Source organism: Pan troglodytes, chromosome 13 (assembly GCF_028858775.2).
Source record: "Pan troglodytes isolate AG18354 chromosome 13, NHGRI_mPanTro3-v2.0_pri, whole genome shotgun sequence".
Lineage (NCBI taxonomy): Eukaryota > Metazoa > Chordata > Mammalia > Primates > Hominidae > Pan > Pan troglodytes.
In genome coordinates, this window is record NC_072411.2 from 40,256,111 (window position 1) to 40,268,531 (window position 12,421).

The 12,421-nt window shown below is 37.2% G+C and overlaps 1 long non-coding RNA gene across 2 annotated transcripts in view; it reads right to left on the reverse strand.

Annotated features, from left to right (window-relative positions):
* The window catches only part of LOC129143307 (uncharacterized), a 425,562-nt gene that overhangs the window by 132,122 nt on the left and 281,019 nt on the right, over positions 1-12,421 (reverse strand). For both annotated transcript variants that reach the window (XR_010149731.1, XR_010149732.1), the window contains exon 4: positions 3,405-3,545. This is a non-coding gene — a long non-coding RNA (uncharacterized LOC129143307). The remainder of the gene's footprint in view (positions 1-3,404; positions 3,546-12,421) is intronic.

Below are 12,421 nucleotides of genomic sequence, written 5' to 3' on the forward strand. Positions count from 1 at the left end.
CTCTTTATCTATAATCCTTACTCAATGAAAACTGCTCAATTATTCTCTGTATTGAAGGTAAATTACAGAAGAAAGTTAATTGCTTACCTACATGATATTTCATTTCTGAAGCCAAAACATTAACATATGCAACAACAATAAAAGTGAAGAACAGTAAATTGCATAAATAAAAGCGTGTTTCCATTTACGGGCTATAAAACAAACAAAATCTGACTTTAAAAGCTGTTAATATGTATAAATTAAAGTATAGAAAGGTCACAAAATTTTTTAAAACCTGATTCTTAGAAGGAAAAAGGAAACAAAGAATCTTCATCATATTCATGATAGTTGGCTGTCATTGATCACAACAAGGCATTTTTTAAATGTAGGGAGTTTAAAATTTGAAATTTAGCCAAAGAGCTTATGTAAAGTTGATGTTAAATTAACAGAGTCAGTAATCTCTGCTTTCAGAAGTATTTAGGTAAAGTTTTTGTTTACATTGATTATTAAGATCTATAATTCATCTTTATACATATTTATATATAGACTTTTTCATTTCCTGGCAAGTGAATGGGCCAAAGTTGAGCTTGGGAAGATTAAGCTTATATATTTTTTGTGCCTTTATATTTAGTGAATGAAGTACCTCAAACGTTTTACAGTAACTCCTGTATATTATCTTGTTTTCTGTTATTAAATACTAACATCTTAAAGAATTTAAATGTAACTAAATCTCATTGTGCAAACTCTTATGCTCATGTTATATGTGTGCATGTAGCCTCAGTTTCCTAAAGAAGATGTTCATCATGGAGAAACACTGAATTTTTCCGTCCAAAAGTCTAGATTTTGATTTGGTTTTCTAACATATAAAACTTTGTACTGGGAAAAATCAATCAATTACAGTTTCTCATTTATGGAATGAGAACAATAATAGCTTCCCTACTTAACTCAGAAATTGTGAGAGTCAAATAAATTGTATAACAAATGATATAAGTGTAAGAGATTATCTTTTACAAAATGTAAAATCCATTTATCATTTCAAAATGCACCTATTAATAATTTACAATGAACAGACTAACCAACATAGCCCCTGTCTACAAAAAAGATAAATGGCAGGGTCTGGAGAAATCTCTCCATATCTGGACACAGACTAGGCTATCAGCATCCATCTCCTATCACACCCTTGAGCTATGCTTACTGTAACATTTCTGTGTGTTTCTCTCTTTTCTAGGGATCTTTTCAGTCTTTACAGTTTATAAGATTCTGAAGGTGATGACAATAACCTGTCTGCCCCACAATAGCCATGGGACACAAACTAGGAGCACATTCTTGTTTGCCTGGTGACTGCGAGTGGCTGAGAGACACTTGTGAAATGTGTCCAGATGGGTGGAAGTGTACTCTGTTCTCAGCCTGTCCTCATGCATATTTGATATGCAAATCAAATAATGAGTGTTGCCTCGGCCATTGGCCACCTGATTGGCTGTGGGACAGACAAATGAATCTGATTTAACATCCATAGAGAATCACAAAGTCCTGCTATTAATAAAATGTGGTGTTTCCAGGTGACTGCATTGAACATGTCCTGAGGATCCCCTGCTGTTCTCATAAAAATGAGTGCTAAAATGTATTTTAAAATTCCGTAATGTAGTGACACAACAGATGAAAATGAGTCACATTCGCTGGAAAACACATCTTGACATTCTAGAAATAGATACACTCTTTGGCATCTAAAAGGTTTCCAATCATTTCATAGAACAAATCATTGATTCCAGGACTGTGATTTAAAAGGTTAGAGGTATATATGGGCAGAAGTAAGTTATCAAGGGTATGGGTACATTAGAGGTATACTCTGACAAGTAGCCACTGAAATTGAATCCCAGTGACATGTGATTAGGCTAAGTGTTGGCAGCAGAAGGAGAGGCAGAGGCACAATAGGGAGAGGAGGAAAACATAAGAGCTGGAGGGAGACAAGATTTGGATATAATAGAACAAAAGAAAGAAGTGGAAACAGAAAAAAAAGAAGGAAGGAGAGGTAGCTAGAAGAGAAAAAAACATGAAGAAAAATAGTAAAAGGAGCTACCAATGAGTACCTGCTTTTCCTTGGCATTATTCAGAAAAATAATTGTCCATGATTCTGATTGGTTTCTGCCTGAATCTACCTTCTCACAAAGGGTCATCTATCTTTTCCTCAAAATAAAAAACTCTCTGTCTATAAAGGTACGTTCCAAAGTTGCTTTCTTTTATCAGACTTAACTTATGTTCCTTGCGCTTTAGTAGTTACAGTGCAATTAATCACTTCTCTCTACATCAAAAAGCAGTTTCTAGCACCACAAGCACATGCATGGACTTGACTGTGCTTCTCTGGGGGGCCATCTCCATGGCTTTGGAATGCTGCTGGCTCAGGTGACAGACCCCCTTTATTCCACTGGATGAGGGCATAAGAAGAGGAATATAGTTGGATTGCAGTGGAATTATAGTGTGGACACCTGTAATGATCTTCAATTTATTTCTGCCCTGCCAGCCTTTGATGACTTCCAACGGGACTGTGAATACTTCTTTCTGATCACATAAATATCTGGAGGAGAGTGAGGGGAGTGGGGACTTTGGGCTTCCTGGAAATCACTGTGTACTTCCACATGTCATGTAATTTGTCCAATGAGAAGTGTGTAATTACTAAAGAGAAATGTGAACCATGGCAAAAATTATACTTAATGTTCTTTGACAAGATTGTGTATATATATATATATTAGACAGAGATTTTGCTCTTGTTGCTCAGGCTGGAGTGCAGTGGTGCAATCTCAGCTCACTGCAACCTCCACCTCCTGGGTTCAAGTGATTCTCCCGCCTCGGCCTCCCAAGTAGCTGGGACTACAGGTGTCCACCACCACGCCTGGCTAATTTTTGTATTTTTAATAGACACAGGGTTTCACCATGTTGGGCAGGATGGTCTCGATCTCCTGACCTCATGATCTGCCCGCCTCGGCCTCCCAAAGCGCTGGGATTACAGGTATGAGCCACCACACCCAGCCGACAAGGCTACATTTTTAAGAAGTTGACTCAAGTTAGTTTTTCTCCTTTCCTGCAGGTGGCTAAAAGGAGAAAGAAAAAGAAGAATACAGCTTAGTCTTCCCTGTTTTTGCATTCAAAAGAATATGCTAGTTAAAAGGAGTATGATTCTCAGATCTGAGATTTAAAGTTGAGGTAGAGCTTGGTGGGTGAGTAACACGAAGAGGGAGAGATGAATGCATTTCGTGTGATGAATGGGAAATGTCAGTAGGAATGTGAAAGAAAAGGAAAGATAAATGGGTGGTTTGGCTAGCTCCTTGAAAGAGGGTCTGTGCATGAGGGCCATGAGGACAAGAATGAGAAACAACTCAATTAAAGTGCAATGCAGGAGGTATTCTTTCAGCCAATGGAAGCTGACTTACCATGCACAGTAGTCCTGGTTTTCATGAAGGTGAATGCCTTCCTCGGCCTGCACTCAGGAGCTGCAACAGCTGTCCTTCCCATTGGCATTCAGGGCAGAGCTTTTTTCTTAACCCCAGGTAGCCACTCAAGACAAGTGGTGACTGTAATGACCAAAATTTGTGGCAATTAGTACCCAAGGCTCTAAGAGTTGCATCTGACTTCTTGTAGACTGCCTCCCTCCAACACTCATATACACACCTACACAAACACAATATTCCATTCGAGCAATGAGCACAAGAAAGCAAATGTATGGCCAAGGGTCTTTAATTGGTTGTTGGGGAGGAGAGTCCTTACACCTGAATTTGGGAATAGGCAGTTGTTAAATGAAAAACCTTAGACAAATTAAACTGAACAGAGTTTAATTGAGCAAAGAACAATTTGCAAATCAGTCAGATCCCGAACCTGAATAGGTTCAGAGACTCCAGTGCTACTGCATGGTGGAAGATTTATGGATGGTAAAAAGAAAGTGACATACAGGAAACAGAAGTGAGGTACAGAAATGACTGGATTGGTGACAGTTTGGTGTTTGCCTTATTTGAACAGGATTTGAACAGTTGACTGCTGTTGATTGATCAAAACTTGATGACTGGCACAAAAGTTGGTTACGGTCTATCTACACATCCACTTAGATTACATTTCATGATGCATGGAGAAACGTTTATGCTAAACTTACAATATGTAAGGAGGTAGCTTTAGGCTAAATTTAACACAGTGACTCAAACCAGTTCCCAGCTCCCCATTTCCAATCCGGAACAGTGATTACACACTTGCCTAGGATACTATGACTTTTGGACTAAGTTTTTCTCATCTAACTCATGTATTTAACACTTGAGTAACTCAATTAAATTCAGGTGAATGGAAGATAGAAGGGACATGGAGACCCTAGAAGTTCATGTAATATTCTTTAAATATGTGTGATGATTGTTGCATTTTCATTTATATGCTTACACACTTGGGACACACATATATTCACACACTCACACTCACACCACACTGGCCTACATAGCCATTCCCTGCAGGCATTCTTTGCATTCCCTGCAAGCATTCTTTGCATTCCATGCAGGTCCTGGTTACATTGAGTCTAGGCCCCCATTCAAGACTGTAGGGTCAAACTAATGGCTAGAAGAAAGAAGATGTGGTTTTTGCACACAATTGATTAATTAATTCAATTAGTGTTTCATGAGTATGGAAAGTATGAGGCCCTGTCCTGGCTTTGGGGACAGACACACTGATGTATCAGATGTGACCTTTGTTTTTTTGAAATTTAAAATCTAGTAAAAGCGTGAAGTAAGCACAGCACTGGACCTGACATAATGGCTGATTTGCATGCATGATTGAGCAAATGAGGCATGGAAACATATACAAAAATGTAACAGGATGAATTATTGAAACACACACATAAAACCTGTGAAAAGGAAAGTTGTTTTAAAAATAGCTTCCCTAGCCATACAGGGGGAAAAAGAGGGCACTATTTATGCTATCCTTAATCCTCATGATCGTGGGAGAAATAAACAGCTTTCTAAAGTTCATGTCTGTTCAGAGAAGAATTGGTCTGAGTTATCTCAAAGGTGGATGGAGTGGAGCCAAAAGCTTTGAGTAAAAGGAGTCAGAAGGTGTTGGCGGGGGTGGGGGCTATATGCATTAAAGGTCCCTAAGCGTGAAAAACAAAAAAACAAAACCAAAAAAAAACAGAACCATATTTGAATAGTTTCTGTAACTGGAGGATCCCCTAGGTGGGTGATTTCTTCAACATGCCTGTAGAGACTGTCAGTGAGCACAAAGGCCTTAAGATTACTGACTGAAGGCTCCTGGAATGAGTATGTGGTTAGAGACTGGAACTACTCAGGAGTTTCCCTAGGTCTGCTCCAAATAGCACAAACAATGGATGATGAAGGATCCATGTTAATAGCAGTGGATCCACAGGTAATAAAGAGAGCTGGTGGTGCGAATGCCTCCACCATGATCTAAAAACCTGGCTACTTCCTGATTTTCTGTAGTGTAAAACAACCTAATTTTTAATTATGCCAATGATAAGGTAAGTTTTCTGAGTTAAGGAATACCTTTCCCACACAAGTACACTGTAGAAGAGATTCCTCCTTTTATCTCTGGGTAGACTGCATGAAGATCGCTTCTATCCCACTGAAGTGAGGTCGAATATGCCAAACTCAACTGAGGCTGAATTTCTCACCAAGAAATTGAGGGCCCAGAGGAGACTTACATGATGTAATGAAATTTTAAAATGTGATAGATATTCATGTTGAGTTTGAAACTAAATTCTGCAACTAAAAGATAAGGCGTTTGTGATAAGGGCTATAAATATAATTCAAAATATAAGAATAATTTAGATTTGATAATAAAAATAAAGAGTAAAGGATTCTTTATATTCTCCATAGACTAAATATCTGATAAAAATTAAACTATGTCAATGATATAGGGTTATTCCTATAAAAACTAAGAATTATTCTTCACTATTCTAACTGAAGCCAATTCAAGTCTCTTCTCAGTGATGAAGAAAACCAATGAAAAGAAGATAGAATCTCACAATAATAAGACTCTAAGCTACAATTTAACACCAATTTAGCAATTCCATTAGAGAGCACATCCAGTTCATTAAAAATAGCAAGGTAACCTGTCTATAAATTGCCTTACTATAATCAAATGTTGGCAAAATAAGTAGATAGGAAATACAGTGCCTGTCTGAAATATTAGCAATTAATCATAAAATAGCCAGTTGTTTGAAAATGTCATGCATATTACTATATAATAATATTCCTTAAATTGAACTGGGAAAAGTTTCTTTTTTTATTTTTTTTTAATGTGTAAACTCTTCAATCAGTTTTTTAAAAAAAACATTCAAGAGTTAGCTACCTCTACACATGTGGATTCAATCCATATCAAAACTGAATTTATCAGTTAAGCAGAGTCCTTCAAACCAATTTGGATATGTAGCAGGACAACCTTTTAGGTATCAAACAGAGCCCTAGATGGTTATTTCCTTCTGTAAACCCAAGCCAGGGAGAGACCTTTATGCAGGCAGCCCAGAGACCGATGTAGGAATCTCCTTCACAGCATCTCTGATTTGGCAAAGTGTTCCTTAACTCAGGAAATGGCCCATTTCATTGCTAAGCACACATTGCATGATGTTAACCAGCTCTTTGTTAATTAATTTAAAACCTAGATTTGTAATTTGTATAATTTCCACACCTGTGTCCTAGTTTTGCCTTTCACCCAAACAAAACTCTGCCTCCTGTATCCCAAAGCATTATAAACTTGTGAAGACTGCCCTGTACCTTTTATTAATCCTCTTGCCTCCAGTTCCTTTAGCCACTTTCCAGCGTGACATGGTTTGTAGATACCTTCACCCTTCACTGACAGTGAACAATGGCAGAGGTATGATTATGGGTAAAAGAATTTTATATTTTGTATATCATTAAAGGAAAAATCAAGCTTATGGAATCCTTTTGGCTATGTCCAAATGTTGCTGCTGACTTGACTATTTTGGGAAAAGTCTCCTTTTTTGAAGTGGAAGGTATGTCCATTTACTGGAAAGATTAAATATGTACTATTAGGGACAAACTTTTATACATGCTGAAAGTAATTAGCAAACTGGTTTCTTGTAATTCACAATTATCTATGTGAACAAATACCTTCACTCTAAATATCTAATGAATTAACTGATTTACCTAGAACAACTTTAAATTCATTCCACAGGTATTGACTGTAAACCAGGCATTATGTTAGATGATGTGACAATGAGCAAGAACAGCCTCAGACCTTGACCTTAGACTTGACTGAAGGATCCTTTGAGTAGTGATGCACAGTATTAACTGTAATAGGTGTTAAGAAGAAAATTCTTAAGAAGCTACGAGAGGCATATTTAGTCCAATCTGGGGGCTCAAGAAAGGCTTCTCCAAGGAAGTGGCATTGGAGCTGCAACATAGCGGAAATTAACCAAGCAAAAGCGTGGAAGAGAATATTGTGACGGGGAAGCAACCATGGGTTGAGGATCTAAAGCAAAAGGAAGCAAGGTGTGACTCGAGTTAATTTGAGCCCATTTTGTCTTGGAGTTGTGGCAGGGAGAGGGGAGTAATTGTACAAGATGAATCAGACAAGTTTGGAGGAAACCAAGCCATGCAGGGCCTTGTCTTCCTTATCCTAAGAATAATAAGGAGTTTCCAATGAATTTTTTTTTTTAATCAGAGAAGTCTTGGTATTGAAAGATCACTATGATTTTTTTATTATTAATCAGAGAAGTCTTGGTATTGAAAAGGTCACTCTGGAAGTACTATGGAGAATGAATCAGAGCAGTGTTCCAGGAGGATATCTGAATAATCCAAGTGAGATGTGAGAATGAGGGTGCAACAGTGGGGTCTGCAGAGATGAAGAGGGGTGGACAGATTTGAGAGACATTTAGGGGGTTAAATGGAAGGAACTTAATGGATGGGATGCAGGGGCTGAAGGAGAGCAACTTATCAAGGGTGATCACTTGAGTTCTACCTTGTGCAGTTGATTGGACAGTAATGCCCTTGATTGTGACTTGAACACAGAGCAAGGAGTGACTGTAGGAAGAAAGTGAAGGAGTTTGATTCAGAACATGCTAAGTTTAAATGTCATCAAAACATCCTAGTAGACAGGCCTGGGTTTAAGAGTGTTGGGCATGAAGATAATAATCAAAATTAAAACTCCCCCTTTACTATCCCTTGTAGAGGGCACTACTAAGTTTGGTAAAATGTGTAAATTTGTGGTATACAAACACCCACTGCCCTCCACACACATATATCATTACCAGTGAGGCTAAAGAATAGTTAAACTCTGAGGACATTTGGAATATTTATGCATCTCTTCATTTCAAGCAGACCTACTCCCCATAGTAGACGTTACTGAATGTGGAGGTTTCTTCAGCTGACCAGAAAGCGCTTAAGGACATTTCCCTATGCAGTTAGCTTAAGGGAAATGACTCTTGGCAAGTTATTCCTTGCAGACTGGAATGTGAATTCACTACTTGCCTTTCCCCCTTCTTTTGAAAAAGCACTTCCCAGGACGTCCCTTCTAAGAAATGGCTCTAGCTATTTCATTTGCTCTCTCAGATTGGGAACTAAGAGGCAAAAGAAAAATTGAACTGAAATGGGTCTTTGAGGTTGTGTGTATTTCACAAGTGAAGAAACTGAGGCTCAGAAAAAGACATGTTTACACAATGCTAGAAGCAATTTCCTCCAACTGTTTTAGTTGTTGTTTTTTGTGCTTTTTTTTTTTTTTTTTTTAACATTTCTAAAGTAAGAATAGAATGCAAGGATAGCATTGGTAGCATGTAATCCACATTCCAGATTCCAAAAGAATACTCTAGTGTACTGAAGTAGAAGACATTGTGTTCTTGGTCTCTCTGCCTTCTGACAGTGCTGCCTGGCAGTTAGTAATAAAATTCTACTCAAGATAGTGTGTTAAGTACTCACTGAAAGTGTCAGGCTCTTCAGAGTGGTTTCCTAGATTAGGGAGTGAGGTAAGCTGCTCATCCTTTTAAAGAACATCTATTTATTTCCAAATTGTAAATAAACTTAAATAGTGTCTTGGTTAAACCTCAAACTCAATGTATTATTCTTAGAACATAACTCTCAGGAAGGTCTTTATTCCCACTGTGAACCCAGGTTTAGCAAGGGCTTTGTCATCGTTATCATCTTATCCAATGGTAAAGAATAAAATATTATTAATAAAAACAGCCTAGCAGCTTGGTTCTGCTTATTCTTTAGGGTTTTAAATCAAAATCAATGTGGCTTTTAAAAGTAAACCCTGAGTAGAGTTTAAAATGCTGAATGTGCATGAATTATGCATGTGTCCCACATGCATGAGGCCCACAGCCTCAGGTGTATTGTTAGTAAATCCAATGCCATAAATATAAATCCATTCCAATAGCTTATTTGAGGTGACTGGGCTGCTGCCCCATGCAACACAATGTTAACACAGTGGCTAGAAAAACCACTGTTCACACTGAGAGATGTTGGTATGTGTAGGGGTTGAAGGTGGTCCAGTGATACTGCTATTAATAAAAGCTAAAGTAATGATGATTGAGAGCTCTTCTAAGTTGTTTAATAATTTAGCCACATGCTTTTATGGCAACAATATGTAAGTTCTACTTTAGGCCTCACAAATGGAGAAGACTGGATTCTTTCCCTCTAATAAATCACAATCCACCTGGTAATTTACATGCCTAATTACCACGATGCAAATCAAACAGGGAGCAGTGGGAGAGGTCATAAGCTCTATTCAAATAGGTCTGTTTTATTTTCTTTCAAAGTCCCAGAAAAACGTTTGTGATGGGGTTGCTATGATGTATGGTGTCTTCTAAATTTATTTGTTTGAGAACTTAAATAACCATTGTACAACAATCAATTGACCGAAACTTATTTATAATTGAACTTAAGGACTAAAAGTTCATCTAGTCCAAACCAGTCTTTTCAAAGTTGTGAAAACCAAGGCTGAAGGAGTTTGTCATAGGATAATTTTTCATGTTATTAATCCTAAATATGTATGTACACATATATATTCATGCATATTTATATACAATGTAGGATATGTAATATATACAAATACTATATATCATACATATTAGAATCATATATAATATATAGTGCAAATTTATATATCATTTTACATATATGTGTATATATATGCATATGTGCATTATATATGTAAATGATAGCACATTATTTCAGAACCATCAATCAATACTATAATATTACAACCAACTACTTTTGGATTTAAGGCAATCACTTGTCAAAAGAGCTACTTAATTTATTTTCATATCTGTTCTTCCTTGAACGCCATGAGTAAAACGAGTTCTCTTAAGAAGGCTGGGTAAGAATAGCAATGAATAATAGCACTTCCATAGTCCTCAAAAGGTAGCATCACCTGGACTAAGTAAAATTTATTACAGAACCATTGCTTCCTTTGGAACACCTATCAAAGTAATTAGCCTACGGGACTGAGCTTTCTGTAATGCAGAGAATGGGCTGATGGAGGGCCTTCATCTTTTATCTCATTCAAAATAGACTCCAAAGAAACAGTGACAAAGAGAAATTTAATTTGTAACTGAGGAGGCAAGATATTAGATAGCCTTGGCAGAATGAGCTTTGAGACTTGCTGGAACTTAAATATGATTCTTTTATAGCAGGGGTTTATTAAAATCAACCATCTCTGTGGACTATCTCTTTGCCAAGATCAATCCCCATTCTGATATTTCCCCAAGGGCTACGCAAACGATAACAGAAAAAGCTTTGGCTCTGTCACTGTAAAACTGTAGGCGTGTTTCATATTTTGTTCATATAGTAAGCTGTCCCAGGGGAGACATGAGGCTGTGGGAAAAGACAAAGAATCAAATCGATTTCTTAGACTAGGAACAGGGAGGCCACTTTCAGAGGCATCACAAGGTGAGAACAAAGCACTGACTTGTCCTCATGAAAAACCATGAGGTTGATGGATCCAAAGGAGCTTGTACATACAGAGCAGGAAGTGTAAGGAGAATAAGTCTTTCTTAGAGAGTAAAAAATGATTACACATTAGGTTCTGTTTAACATAATTCTTTCTTCCCAAAGCCTCAAAGCATTCTCTTTCTTTCCACTCATTTAATCGTCACTGAATTTTTCTAAGGTAAAAACAGACATTTCTTTATGAGGCAGCTATTTGAGTTTCTGATTATCATCCTCTCTCCACATCCACCCAGAAACATCTGAACCAAATTTCACTATATGTACTGACCAATTGGCTTCAGCTAATCAAGTGACTATGCCTGTCATATTAATGCATGTGGTAGAATTTTCTGGTAAATAATACATGGCATGTGTCAAAAGTAATTTTGTGCCAAATCTACCTCACTTCTTCCCCTTTAACCCAGTGCTCAGAGTTGTGTAAATTATGCTTTATTCACACAGGTTAAAAGGACCACTTTAACTTTTCAGAGCTAAGATGTTTCTTGTGCTTTTTGTTAACATTCATTTCACTCAAGATACTCCTCTTTTGAATTCAACTCAAGAAAACAAGTTGTTTACTATGACACTTTCTGTAAGTAAGGTTTCAGATTGCTTTCATCACAGAATCTAAGAAATTTGTCTAGGCATCTTCCTGTTGGTATTCTTTTAGATTTAAGCTCAAAGAAGCTTAAAATCAAGCAAAAGAAGAGTTATGGAACTCTAATTCTCTGTGGGACAAAATATCATTGCTGAGAATATGTACATATTCATTACATAGATATACATATATATAGACATATACACACACAAACATACACACATATATATATCTATTTGGATATGATTGCTCACAAATTTTAATGTAGCAGTCAATAAAATTAATGTCCTCAGTTTATCTTCTAAATATATCTACTGTACTGGGATTTCGTTTCTAATTTATTTCAGGTAGAGCTTCATCTAACCAGCTGTGGGTTAGGTCTCATTCCCTTACTTATAGGTAACACACCTATAAGAAATAAGGTTGTTAACATCACTTTCTTGAAGATGGTCTATTTTGTCTGTTTCTCTGAGCACCAAAATCTGGTCACACTCATTGGCTATGTCCATCCTTTCCGGAAAATAATTATCAGAACAATGGTGAGCATTCCCTGACCACTTCCAAGTTACCACTGTTCTTAGGGCTTTCATGTAAGCCCATTTAATTTTGATGACAAATCTATGAGAGGCTATTATTAGCCCCATTTTATGTTTAAAGAAACCATGGCAAAAACAAGGTAACTGGCCCTGAGGCAGGCACATCCAGGCCCTTGTCCTTGGCCTTTGAGCTCTATGTCTTCATCTGTTGTTTCTCTGTTAAAACATCAGGCTTTGGTGGCAAGGAATTTAGTTCTTTAGAAATAGCACAAAAGGATTTATTGAGAATGTGTATATAAACCCACCCCAAAATAAAAGTGTATCAATTCATTCCACAGGTATTCTAAGCGTGAACGTATACATGAAATGCAAATATTATATAG